Below are 14,724 nucleotides of genomic sequence, written 5' to 3' on the forward strand. Positions count from 1 at the left end.
CCTGTGCCAGACCAGTGCTTCTGGTGAGCCGTGGTGGAGGGTGGCTGCTAGCTTCAACCTGGACTGGCTAAATGACGGAGCTAACTGGAGTAGACAGGACTCTGGGGCACACCTCTGCACTAAGCCGCACTCTTCAGCATCGTCCTCCGGCAGGCTGAGCAGAGAGGCCTCATTTCCCCCGGAATGACCTAAACCCTGTTTCTATTTATGTCTGTGTTCTGGGTGGAACCTCACTGGAAAAATGAGCTAGCCTCAGGAATATGTCGAACCATTTTTATTAATGTTTAAAGGTCACCAGAGGACCATTTAGCAAGAGTTTTTATTTTAACTTAAAAAGGCTTCTACTAGCCCAAAGGAATTTATATATCTTTAAGCATGTTGGCTAGGACTGAGGATCCAGTGAAATGACTCATCAGGCAAAGAAGCTTGCCACCAAGCCTGACAACCTGAGTTTGAAAACCACACACACACACACACACACACACACACACACACACACACACATACACACACACACACACACACACACACACACACATACACACACACACACACACACACACGAATGAATAAATAAAATATAAATAAGTAAATTTAAACCAGAACTGAGAACATATGGTATAGTAATTAAAAATCCACAACTTTTCCATTTAAGAATCTAAATTTTTCACTTGTTGAAAATTCATATTTTCTTCATAGAGTCACCTTGATGACTATTAATGAATATTTATTCTTCTGTATCCCTTAATTTTATCCACTGGCAGGGGCTTAAGAACAATGACAAGTCCTAGCCAGGCATGGTGGTGGCACACACCTTTAATCCCAGCACTGGGGAGGCAGAGGCAGGCAGATCTTCATGAGTTCAAGGCCAGCCTGGTTCCAGGAAAGGCACAAAGCTACACAGAGAAACCCTGTCTCGAAACAACCAAAGGGGGAAAAAAAAGAATAATGAGAAGTCCATCAATATTTGCTGTCAGAGGCCTGGAATCCCAGCTAGCAGGGAAGCCGAGGAAGGAGAATGGAAAGTTCAAGGCCTGCCTGGCCTGCAGAGTGAGTTCAAGGCCATCCTAGACAACTTAACAAGACATGTAAATCCATGGTAGAGTGCTTGCCTAGCATGCGTGGGGTCCTGGGCTCAGTCCTCAGTGCCTAAATAAATAAGTAAATAAATGAATAAGAGAAACTCGACACTCCCTGAAATCAAGTTACTCTAAAGCTAGGAAAGAATAAAATATAGAAACAGAAAGTCATTTGTCTGGAATAGAAGCAAAGAGAACAAAAGCCTGAAGAGACCTAAGAACATACGTTATGAAATTACTTCTATCGCAACTTGTATAGAGTCCGTTTATACGATAATCACGGCTATCAATGTAAAACCACATTTCTGAGCTACTGAGATGGCCCAGTGTGTAAAGGGACTTGCTGCCAAGCCTGGTGACCTGATTGTGCTGCCTGGATCTCACGTGGTGGAAGGAAAGAGCTGACTCCTACAAGCTGTCCTCTGACCTCTACAGCCATGCTGTAGCATGTGCACACACACACACACACACATACACACACACACACACACACACCAAATAAATAAGAAGTATATATAGATACATATATATCACATTTTATTTATATATGTACCTATAACCACATAAACATATAATATAAATACATATATAACCACATAAAAAGTTATGTATCTTATGAATCAAACTATATCTAGAAACCTTTCAGTGATAATTAAAATATGGTACTATAGGCTTTCACCGAGATTTACGAGGGCTGGATGATGTTACTAAAGTCAAATAGAAAAATCCCAGCCAGGTTTATTGATGTCACACTTCAGGACAGTGCAGTAGAGGAGTCTGGAGAGGGGTCTGGACTCAAATCGCCCCAGGTGAGTGAGATTTGAAGCTCTATGTTTATTTATTCCACGGCTTTAGGCAAAGCATTCGCTTCCCCTCTGCCTCAGTTTTCTCATAAAAAATAAATGTCACGGGCTGATGACACGGGACAATAAGACCATCAAGCTATTTACGGTTTAATATTATTGCATGTGGGCTAACAGTCACGGAGCGACACTGGCTGGTCCCCCTATGGCTGTTGCAGGGATTCTAGCTCTGTTTAAAAGTGCAGCGGTTTGTTTCGGGGATTCCAACTATGGTTTCTGTGAGTTACACAATCCAACCCCCATGTTCTCTCACTTTGGGCCTGTGGCACCTCAAGGTACTTTTGACTCCCCTGCTGCTGGCCCTACAATATCCAGATACTTCCAAAATTGGATCTCCAGGAGTCTCACTGCTCCAAAGCCACAGACCTTTCCAGGCGAACAGGAGAGAAACACTCTTCTCCCATCTTCTGGCTATCGCACATTAAAAGCGTTCACTGTTAAACATCATGGCTACGGCCTGGTCGTCTTTAAGCACCAGGCTTGGGGCACTACCTCCCCAACAATGGTGTGTGTGAGGCAGAGATTTCCTTGTCTTTTCTGTCTCCTTCCTGCTCTTCACTGAGAAAATGCCTTGCAAACGTGCTCAGGAAAATCCTGAACAGAAGTTCATGGGAGACCTTGGATGGCCCGGCTTCTGATGCCCTCCTTCTTGGCTGCACGAGATGCCAGGAAATGCTGAAACCGCATTTGAGCACGAAGTGGGGTGAATGTCTGTGTCGTGTTCCATTTTGGGCTGTGGAACATTCCTGTACTATTTTCCATGTATATATATCCTAAACAAAGTAAGAATTCCATATGCTTTTGTGATATTTTTGGCATGCCACTAAGGGAGCGCAGGAAAAGCCTGAAGTGTGTACAGTGTTGTTAAATAGCTTCAAGTGTGTATACTTCCTTGAAGCCAGTTTCCATCATATTTTTTCCCCATGATAGCTACTTATTAACAAGATTTTAAATTAACTTTTAAAAATCAAATGCTTAATTCAAAGTTATACTAGCTTGAGCCACGGACTGATTTAATATTACCTAGGAGGCAATATTTTCTTTGAGATACACGATGACAAGTAGAAATGGAAATGAATATGTATGAAGGCTATTTGGAGAACCTTTCAAATACTGGGGTGAGGGGCCAGGCAAAGCATTTTTCTGCAGGGCTTTCTTGATGAGCATACACGCAGGCCAGCAGGCCTCCACCACTACATATCTACATCACCACAGCTTCATCAGAAGTGCAGTTGGCTATGGCCGTACATGATAATCCGAAGGCCATCTGTGAATCTTACTTCAGATTTCCTGAATTTACCTGACTGGGAATCCCTCGTTCACTAATCTTTTCTACAATGAGGGGACAGCTATACTATTCATGTTTGGCATCACTAACATATCCTAAAGCATAATCTGATTCCACTTACGTCCCATTGGGAGTTTGACCTCTGAGTCGGCATTAATAGACAAGGAAAATGCTTGAAAGCGTCGGTAACAGCTCCGTTCTGGAATGCCCGATCTCTGCATTTCAACAATGCATACATTTATTCTGCTGCATGAGCAGGGAGCACGAATAGATGACTTCAGATAGGGATTCCCTAGAATTTGCACGACAGCAGCCTCAAGACCACGCCTTGTCAGAAGAGAGATGGCACGGCCTGGTATACAACAATTCAAAACGCGGTAGCTGCTTAAGACAAACGCTGAGTGGAGACCTTGGGAGAGAAAATGCCTCCTCATCAAAATCAGGCTCCATGGCATAATAGAAGCAGCCTCTGAACCCCAAAAGGGCACATACAGGCCGAGAGGACTATGGTTCATACCTGAACCTCACAACCACTGTGAGCACACAATCATCCTGGTCCAGACAAGCATTTATGTAAAAAAAAAAAAAATTGCATGGAAAAAACCAGGACACTTGTGTTCACATCAAAGTAGGCTGTGTGGTAGAGGAAGGTAGGTTATACATACATTTTGAAAGGAAGGGGAAAAAAGCAGAAACTGTTGTTATGGTTTGGGTGCATTTTGTCACTCAAATATTTAAGTGTTGGTTCCCAGTGTGACAATATAGGAGGTGCCGGGACCTTTTAAGGGTAGGTAGGGCCTTGAGGAAAGTTTCAAGATGACCTCCTTCTTGCTCTGGCTTCTGGCCTCACCCTGTGATCACACCTTCCCCAGCAAGTTCCTATCACAGGGTGATGTAGCTAAAAGGGTCCTCACCAGAGTTAATATCTATCATACTGTTGGGATTTGCAGCCTCTGAGACTGAGATCTACACAAACCTCTTGGGGTTTGTTTTAACATTTTATTTATTTATTTAGTATTTGGGGGGGGGTATAACTGTACGTGTGTGTGTGTGTGTGTGTGTGTGTGTGTGTGTGTGTGTGTGTGTGTGTGTGTGTGTGTGGTGAGGGTATGAATGTGCCAGAGTGCTCATGTGAAGGTAGACAGCTTTCAGGAGCCAGTTCTTTCCTTCCACCATGTAGGACCCAGAGAACAAACAGAGGACATGCAGCTTGGCAGCAAGCACCATTATCCCTACAGCCTCTTGCCAATGCCCTCTTCTTTATAAGTACCTAGCCTTTCATATTTTGTTAGAGCAACAAAACCTAATCAAACGCACCCTTTGTGTATTCACAAAGACAGAGGGAGAAAAGAGAGTGGCAAGAGCAGACAGCAGGCCAGTATGCCGCACTCCTGGGAGCCCAACACTTGAGAGCCTGAGGCAGGCAAGTCAGGAGTTCGAGGCCAGCCTCTGTTACATACTGAGTTTGAGGCTAGATTAAGGTACATAAGACCCTGACTAAAATAATAATAAATATATTTTAAAAGATAAAATATTAGCCCCTGATATTTGCACTTAATATTTTCTGTGCTATGATGGCTTGACAGGTACAATGGGAGTGATTGGTGTCCACCCACCTTTGGTATTTCTTTCAGCTTATTCTTTGTTGCCAGCCAGATCCCTGTGGAAACACCACACAAAAATCACACTATGCCTTTCATGATGATACCTTTAATCCTAGTACTCAGGAGGCAGGTGTCTGTGAGTTTGAGGCCAGCCTGACCTACATAGCAAGTTCAATAGCAGCCAGGACTAAACAGTGAGACCCTATCTCAACAAGAAAAAAAGCACACCATGACGTAAGCATGGGCTTATATGTAGGGACACTTTGATAATGAAGACATCGCTCCAGATGAATAGTTATTATTTTACATAGCCATTTATATATGCTCTTTCAGTTCCTTCCAGTAACAAAGGTCAATCTTCTATCAATACCCAGGTCATGGAGTACACTGTCTGATCACGCTAACAGAGATTATTCTCCTAGGACTGAGAGGGGACCCATATGGAGAGTGAGCCCTTGACCTAAGACTCATAAATTACAATATCCCTGCCAACTGAACTAATTGGCCAAAGAGAAAGCAGGCATGTTCAATCAGAAAACAAGCAGGCTTTCTCAACATTGCCTGCGGAATATTAAATTATCCTCAGCACCTTTCTCCCAGATTCAATCATTCTATTACTTTTATCCATTATTCAGAAAGCTCGACTTCTACATAGTAAGCAACCAAATGTAACTGTGAACCTTGGGAAGATATTTTGGGGTTAATTGGAAGAGTTCAAAACCATATTAGACTGTTATTCTTTTAGGGACAATAATGCTATCATAGTTATATATGAATTTTTATTTGGTATTTTGCGGAGTGTCACTATGTGGCTAAGGCTGGCCTTGATTTCTTGACAGCCCTCCTGCCCCAGCTTCCTGAGTTCTGGTATTACAGGAGTGTGTCATAATACACAGCCTAAATGCAAATATTCTCAGAAGCTATGAATACAGTATGATGAATGCAGAGGCTTTTGTTTTGTTTTGTTTTGAGACAGAATCTGGCCACATAGCTCACTCAGGCCTCCAACACATTTTTAGTCCCAGGCTGGCCACAAAAATTATGATCTTTCTACCTCTTCAGTGCTGGGAGTATAGGTGAGCCACCATGTTCAGCCCAGACACAGACAGACAGACAGGCAGACAGGCAGGCAGACAGATACACAGAGAGAGAGAGAGAGAGAGAGAGAGAGAGAGAGAGAGAGAGAGAGAGAGAGAGAGAGAGAGAGAGAGAGAGAGAGAGAGAGAGAGAGGTGAGAGAGAGAGAGAGAGAGAGAGAGAGAGAGAGAGAGAGAGAGAGAGAGAGATTATTCAAAAGATTGGTTATTCTCTTTTTTTTTTATTTTTGGGAATTCCTAAAACGAAAATTTGGGAAAATAGTCTCTCTTTCCCCATGTTATAGACCGCAATGAAAAACAATCCTAGAAACACCATTGTTAAAATCCAATATAGTAAAACGGAGGCAAGAACTCGCCACCCTAGTTAGGTTGCAAAGAAAAGCAAATTTGGCTGATTTTGGTTTGTATCGTTACTCATTCATCAAATATTTATTGAATAATCTGTGTTCCATGGAGTGGTAATAAAAGAATAATTAGGACTTTATAATTCAGTAATCAACACTAAATATTGCTATTCTACCTCCGATTTCTTTCCAAGTTCCTTCAAAAACCATTGATAATCATCATTTAATACCACTGTGACTCTTGCCTAGACTCTGTATCAGGTCTCACCTGGATTGCTGTTATTGCTCCAGGCTCAGCACACCAGCTTAGATCTCTCTGGTTAATTAGACCCGTATCACAGCCCAGACCTCAGAACCTGCGCAGCAGAGAGTCGATTGCCTCTTGTTTTCTACATTGTCATGCTGCTTCCTGCTTTCAGGGTTTGTGTGTGTCTCCCTTTAAGTCATCCTAACTCTTCCTGTCTCTTTGCCTGGGTATCTCTTACAAATCCTGTAGGTCTTCTACGTGACATTTCCTGCAGGAAGCTCTCTTTGGCCTTCCAAGTCTTGTCACCTTGGCAACGCCGCCTCTTCCTTTCTCTAATGTTTTACGTATTTTACTCCATATCATACTGCCAGTTTAATGACCCAATCCATGCTTAAAAACTAGCACAGTGCACTTACTATGATGAACTTTGGCACCGTCGACAAGATAAGGTTAGTAACACTGGACAGAAACATCAGCTGGATATTGGGAGGGTGTTCAGTTCTCTGTATGTGGAGAAATCTGGAAATGGTGGCTGGCATTACCAGATGTCGTGGGGGAAACTGTCTAGTTAAAAACTTCCAACAGGGGCTAGACTGTCAATACATGTTTTTATTTGGAACTATTTTGTTCTTAGGAATATATAAACCCCATTATACTTGCCCAATACAGCACCATACACCTTTAAGAACATCCCTGTATATGATTAGAGTGGAGTAGAATAGGCGAGAAACTTAGAACTGGACAATGTGCCTGTTTACCCCCTAGCCATTTATCATGCTGTTCACTACAAAGCCTTTCCCAAGTCCTACAGTATTAGAAATAATTCTAATTATAGGACACTTCTGCTTCACTGTGGATCTTGTTACTGACTGCTCTCTCCTTCTTTGCCTTTCTGTCATGGATTATTAATGATGGCTGGCTGTGATTTATTATCTGTCTTGCACAGTGTTTCTTAAGTGTATCATTGACATTAGCTAATTGCCAGTGCTGGACCCTTGCCATAATCTCCGTCAGGCTGCTTTCCACTTAGACACTTGCTATTTGGCCCACCCTTCATCCATCCCTGGCCTGCTGAAGAGCAAATGACCTGCAGGGCTCTCCACTTTGCTCGGATTCACAGTGTCACTTTGACTCAGCATATGAAAAGCCTGAAGTGTGGCTGGCTTCAAGGAATCCCAAATACGCTGTGTATTCTCACGCATGTAGCTTTAGACATTCCTTTCAAAGCTTTAAAAATAAACTAGTTTGCAAAGTGCAGAATTTTCTAGGCTTTAGTCATAACTGACTGGCCCTTGGAAAATGAAGGGCCACATAATCTGTAATTTGCACCTTATGTCTAGAGTGCATATGCGGTGAAGGCATGGTACCTAGTATTTTATCCTCTAACAACTTCAAGTATCTGCGGTAAATGATATTCTTGATGATAAACTCGAGGAGGCCACACAATCCTGAAGATTGCAATAATAATAGTCTATATTGCTAACTACTATTCCTATTACTCTAGTCCAATGGTTCACAACCTTCCTAATGCTGCGACCCTTTAATACAATTCCTTGTGTTGTGGTGACCCCTAACCATAAAGTTATCTTCACTGCTACTTCATAACTGTAACTTTGCTACTGGTATGAATCATAATGTAAATATCTGACATGCAGAATATCTGATATGCAACCCCTGTGAAAAGGTCATTGACCCCTAAGGGGGTCATGACCCACAGGTTGAGAACCATCCCTCTAGTTCATGCTGACTTAGAACCATGATGGCTAAGCCTTTCAAATTGCAATGTCTGTGCCGTGTTACTGTTCAGAGTTCTATGGTAGCTGCTCATTATTGTCAATCTTTTCCTGGATGGATTATCCTGTGTGTAAAGCTCTCATTCTACCCTAGGCGTTTACTTCTTTCTCATTTAAATGGAATTTTTGTGTTTGGAAATAGTCAATTCAGAATCTGGAAAAAAAAAAACAAACCAAAACACATCAAATGAATTGGCAGAAATGTGTTTCCCTAGGGGGTAAAACATCTTTCTAACCTGTGATAGTTTCTCACTAGGAACACGGTAGAACTGCAATGCTTCTACAAGAATAGAGAATACACCTTCCTCCCTCCCTTTCCTCCTCCCCCCATTTCAACCTCCTCCTCCCTGTCTTCCCCCTCCCCTCCTCCCACCAACTCCTCCTCCTCCCCCTTCTCATGCTCTGTCCTCTTCTCCATTTTTAAAGGAGTTTAGAAACTAGGACAAAACAAATTGCCAGTCTATCCAGAGAAGAAGGTGTATCCTAAGAATCCTAAATCGATTCATAATTATAATAGGCCCAGGTGCTTTAATGTGGAAGTACTAAGAGAAAAATAAATAAGTAAACTACAAAAGAGAGAGCATGAAGAATGCATTTGCTATGTTATAAAGCTGATGGAAGATTCCTCTCTAGACCAGTTTGAGACCTGTCACAAGAGTGACCCAAAAGTCATAGGGTTTCCCTTGAGGAAGAGGCTGAATGGGGGACGGGAGGATGTAGTCTATACAAACCAAGCAACTGGGTTAACGACAATGTCCTGTGTTGATAGAAGCCTAGATGAGAGAGTCACTTCACAAGAAGATTTTAAACCAAGTGTGATGGCATGGTGAATCCCTGCAATCCTGGTATTCAGGATACAGACAGAACAATAGCCCATTAATTTGAGGCTAGCCTGGTCTACATGGTGAATTCCAAACCAACCCAGTGTTCTATGACATTATTCTTGGGGAAATGTGTGAGCAAGCATCTGTTCACTCTAGAGATCAAAGGACAGATCAAGGGAAGCCCAGCTGGGTGAACCAAAGAGTTTTCCTGGGCTGCTTACAGGAATCTGAGTGAGGGGTAACTTACAGGAGTAGAGATGATGCAAAGACAGGTGCATCATCAAAGTTCACTCCAGCATGGGTGATGGATCGAAAAAGCTGGGAACCTGGAACTCACTACACAGCCTGCAGGCAGCCCAAGTGGTTGAAGACTGTCTTTTTCATGGAGCAAAGATAGTCTGAACTGTTTCAAGGCAGCTCGGCTTATCTGAAAATGTCTCCCAGTTGTCCTTACTATATGTGGATGCTCATGGAGAGAGGGGTTTAGAGTACCTGCTAGGTATCCGGGACTTTGAGTTCTTTCCAATCTGACCTTAAGGCACTTCCCTGAAGGATGGAATGTTTCACCACCCTGTAGTGCTTCTCCACCTTCCTAATGCTGTGACCTTTTCATACAGTTCCTCAAGTTGTTGTGACCCCCAACCAAAAATCATTTCATTGCTACTTCATAACTGCAATCTTACTACTGTTATGAATAGTAATGTAAATATCTGGTATGTAGGATATGATGTGTGACCCCTGTTGGGGTCGTGACCCACTGGTTGAGAACTATTGCTTTAGAACATCCTGTTTCTTCAAGAGTTTTCCTCTAAAATGGTAAGTTTCATCTCAGAGGAAGTTACTACGCAATACCAGGGACCAGGGCTATATAACAAGACCTTGTCTTGGAAAAAAAATGATTATACTGTGTGATTAAGCCAACATAGCAAACTAAACTGGGGCTTAACTCATGGTTTCAAATCTAGGTGTGTGTGAGTCGATGCCACTGTATTTGAAAATGGAAGGGTTGGTGCCCTGGCTCTGGTTCAGTCTCAGAGATGAACTCTGTCTTGTTCAGTAAGGCCGAAAACAAAGCTGAGGAGACACAGGGCAATGGAAGGCTGCAAAGGGGAGGCTCACCAAGGCCTGGATACACAAGCAAGCTGCCGCCTCCACTCTGTGGCTTACTTTGTTTCTCAGAATAGCAAATACATGCACTTGAAAGTGTAAACCGAAAGTTGCCCGTGTCTGTCTGAGTTTGCAGAAAGATAAGAGAGTACTAACACTCAGTGCTGGAGAAGATACAGGGACTCTACAATGGACTCAGCTTAGTTTAGGGTTCCTGGGATGTCAGTACATAATAAAGCACCTTTTGCTTAGAAGATAATGGATGATGAATGCCTGAACAGCAGACATTGCTATGATTTGGACCTGAAATACAATACTACACCCTAACCCTCACCCTTCACCCCCCACCTCCCACCACTAAGGCTCACGTGTTAAGGGCTTCACCACAATACATCAGGGCTCAGAGGTTTGGCTTCGGGAAGTTGATTGGATCACAAAGGTTCTAACATCCATGAAGTCATAATTTGATGGCATCATTTGAAGTGGTAGAAACTTTAGGACTTAAGATCTACTTGGAGGAAATAGGTAACTGTAGACATCCCTTAAAAGCATCTCTCCCCTGGGTGGTGGTGGTGCATGTCTTTAATCCCAGCACTCAGGAGGTAGAGCCAGGTGGATCTCTGTGAGCTCAAGGCCAGCCTGGTCTACAGAGCAAGATCCGGGACAGGAGCCAAAACAACACAGAGAAACCCTGTCTCAAAAAACCACACACACACACACACACACACACACACACACACACACACACACACACACACACACACAGAATCTCTCTTTCTCTTCCACCTGCCCCCTCCAACATTCAGCTCCCAAGTAAGCACGAAATGAAAGGTTTGCTCAGCCAAGGGCTCCCACCATGATGACCTGCCTCACCACAGCCCCAACAGAGCCAACTGACCCTGAACTGAAACCAGGATCCAAATCAAACCTTTCTGTTATAGAATATTATTTTAAGATGTGTTATATTTGTTTGTGCTGTGGAATATTGGTTTAATGATGCAAAGATGCATTGCATTCTTTTATGTTGCATTTGTTTAACTCTGCAAAGCTGTGTTGCTTTGCCTGTCTAAAACACCTGATGGTCTAATAAAGAGCTGAATGGCCTATAGCAAGGCAGGAGAAAGGATAAAGCAGGGTGGCAGGCAGAGAGAATAAATAGAAGGAGAAATCTGAGAAGAAGAAAAAAAGAGCAAGAGAACAAGGAGAGGAGGATGCTAGGGGCCAGCCACACAGCCACACAGCCATATAGCCAACCACGGTGTAAGAGTGAAAGTAAGATTAGTGAAGTAGAAGAAGAAAAGCCCAGAGGCAAAAGGTAGTTGGGATAATTTAAAGTTAAGAAAAGCTGGCTAGAAACAAGCCAAGCTAAGGCTCAGCGTTTATAATTAAGAATAACCCTCCATGTGTGGCTTATTTGGGAGCTGGGTGGTGGACCCCCCAAAAGACCAAAGACCCAAGAGCAAAAGAGCAGAAAAATAACCAACACCACCTTTCCTCTCTAAGTTATTTTCTTTAGGCATTTTGTTACAGCAACTCCTAAAGACACATTCATAAGGTGGATATGATGAAGTAACAATAGCAAAAACAGTTGGAAAAGGAAAGTGACCATTGTCCCAGAGTAAACCAAAGGCATAGCTCTTCACGAGCTACTAAAATTGACATACGGAATAATATCAGGAAAAAGAAAAAGCTGGATTTTCAGAGGTGGAGACCAGAAACCCAGAAGCTGTCCTGGGTTACCGGAGACCCTGTGTTAACAAAAGCAAGCTAAAAATACTGTCTTAGTGTGGGCTGCTATAATACATGCTGCAGACTGGGGAGTTGAAACGATGGAGAACTCTTTCAAGTTTCTGAGTCTGAAAGTCAAGATACCGAGAGAGTTAGGTTCTTGGAGAGGGGTGTGTATCTTCTTGATTATGTCCTCAGAGAGTTTTCTTGACATGTGTCTTCAGAGAGATCTTCTATTTCTTCTTTTCATGAGGACATTCATCCCATCTCAGGGGCTCTATTTTCATGACTTAATCTGAATCTAACAGCTTCCCAAAGACCTCATCTGAGAATGGCATTGTTCTGGAAGCTAGAGCTTCAGTGGGAATTTGGGAGGAGGGAATCAAGGCACATTTACTCCATAGCAAATGACAGCATAGTTTACAAAGCCAGAGACCCCCTTAGTTATGCTATAAAGGCCCACAGCTACGTCATGTCACTTTTCATAAAGAGATAAATGGGACAACTAAAAGGGAATTGGAATCGTGAGTGTTGAGAAAGACAACAGCCAGGCACGGTAGCACATACCTGTAATCCCAGCTGCTTGGGAGGCTGAGGCAGGAACATTTCAAGGTCAAGGCCTACCTGAGTTACTAAGAGAGTTCATCCTGTCCAGGAAGTGGGGGGGAGTGTAGGGACGGGAAGGAGGGAGTGAGGGGGAGAGGGAGAGGGAGAAAGAGAGAGAGAGAGAGAGAGAGAGAGAGAGAATGTGAGAGAGAGAGAAAGGAAAATGAATGGGAGATGCTTGAACCCCAAGACTGTACTTTGGGTCCCTGGAGCGCATGACCTTACTTTGGAGGTTGAAACATCCAATTATTATAGGATGGTATCATTAGGTATTTAAAGACTGTATTTCCCCCTCTCCCTCCCGCTGTAAGCCATCACCACCCTCTCCCTCTCTCTCTCTCTCCCGTTCTACATTCTTCACTAAACAGATTCTGATTGTAATGTGCTTTCCCACGCACATTTCCCACAGGGAAAGAATGTGCTGCACTTGCAGCTTGGACAGTCCACGGGATCGCTGCATTTCTTTTCTTAGCTGGCGATCTGTCATTTCCATTTATATAAGCCGTCTCTTTTTGAGCTTGCCTGGCATATGCTGGATATCCAGAAGCTAAATCTAGTCTAGGGATGCTAACCGAAGAGAGTAGAATTTTCTTTTTCACTCATTCACAATATTTCACTCCGTTCTCAGTATTCTTCATCGCAAATTCTGACCACCAGTGGTTTAAACATGCAGGGGTCTGCCCCGCCCTGCATTCCAGCCTCTTGGCTCTTTGACAAGTGAACATTCAATTGGCTTTCTCTTCTCTTCACCTCAGTTACCTGCTCCTGCAGTCATATCTTGCACATTGGTACCATCTAAAAACTGCTTGGCCCTGCAAATCATTAGCTTGGTTACCTTTTATGAGTACAACCTGTCTCTTTCTAGGGCTAGCTCATTTCTTGCCTGTCAAGTACTTCATAAGTTTAAGGAATCAGAACAATACAGAGTTCTTTTATGTGATTTTAAATGTCCTTTACTGAAGACTTTCACTTGTTCATTGTCTTTTTGGTGGTAAAATGTACGAACACAATATTTACTATTTTCCTGCCTGCTAAAGTGTGTGCCCAGCTGCCTTCCAATCCCGGCTGCCATGACTTCCCCAACACTATTTTCATATCATAATAAAAATCTTGTGTGTGTGTGTGTGTGTGTGTGTGTGTGTGCTTGTCTCTATCATGTGCATGTAATACCCTTGGAAGCCAGAAGAGGGCATCAGATCCCCCAGAATTGGAGTTTCAGGCATATGTGAACTACCGTAAGTGGGTGCTAGGAATTAGACCCAGGTCCTTAGCAAGAACAACAAATGTTCTTTATCGAACCATCTCTCCAGTCCCCTTTTCAAAACATAAAGTGCCATTTTTTTTCAGTAGCATTGAATGTATTTGCAATGTGCAATCATCTATCTCTGACCTTTCTTCATGTCCCAAACTTAAGTGCCATATCCATTAACCAATACCTCAGTTTCCTCCCTCTCCACACCCCATGGCAACCACACTCTCCCTTCTGTTTCTGTGAACTTTAATACTTTTGGTACCTCATGTAAGTGGGATGGGACCACATCGTATTTGTCCTTTTGCGACTGACATTTCATTTGGCATAGTGCCCTCAAGGTTTATCCATGTTGTAGTGTGTGTTAGTATTTCCATGATCTTCATTCCTCAATGAGGATATTCCTCTGCATGTAGATGTCCTGTTTTGTATATAATTTTCTGAACTCTTGATGGACATTTAGGATGTGTCTTAGTTACTTTTCTATTGCTGTGACAAAACACCATGGCCAGGGAGACTTATAAAAGAAAGTGCAGCTGGGCAGTGGTGGCGCATGCCTTTAATCCCAGCACTCAGGAGGCAGAGCCAGGCGGATCTCTGTGAGTTCGAGGCCAGCCTGGGCTACAGAGTAAGATCCAGGAAAGGCACCAAAGCAAAACCCTGTCTCAAAAAACCAAACAAAAAAAAAAAAAAGAAAGAAAGAAAAAAAGAAAGAGAGAAAAGAAAAAAGAGAAAGAAAAGAAAGCACTTAATTGATCTGACAGTTTCAGATAGTCAGAGTCCATGATGGCAGAACTAAGGTGTGGCAGCAGGACCAGCTGAGAGCTCACATCTTGATCCACAAATAAGAGAGAGAGTAGGGATCATGTTGGCAATAATGGGAGGCTTTTGAAGCC

The sequence above is a fragment of the Peromyscus maniculatus genome, chromosome 19 (genome assembly GCF_049852395.1).
Source record: "Peromyscus maniculatus bairdii isolate BWxNUB_F1_BW_parent chromosome 19, HU_Pman_BW_mat_3.1, whole genome shotgun sequence".
Taxonomy (NCBI): domain Eukaryota; kingdom Metazoa; phylum Chordata; class Mammalia; order Rodentia; family Cricetidae; genus Peromyscus; species Peromyscus maniculatus.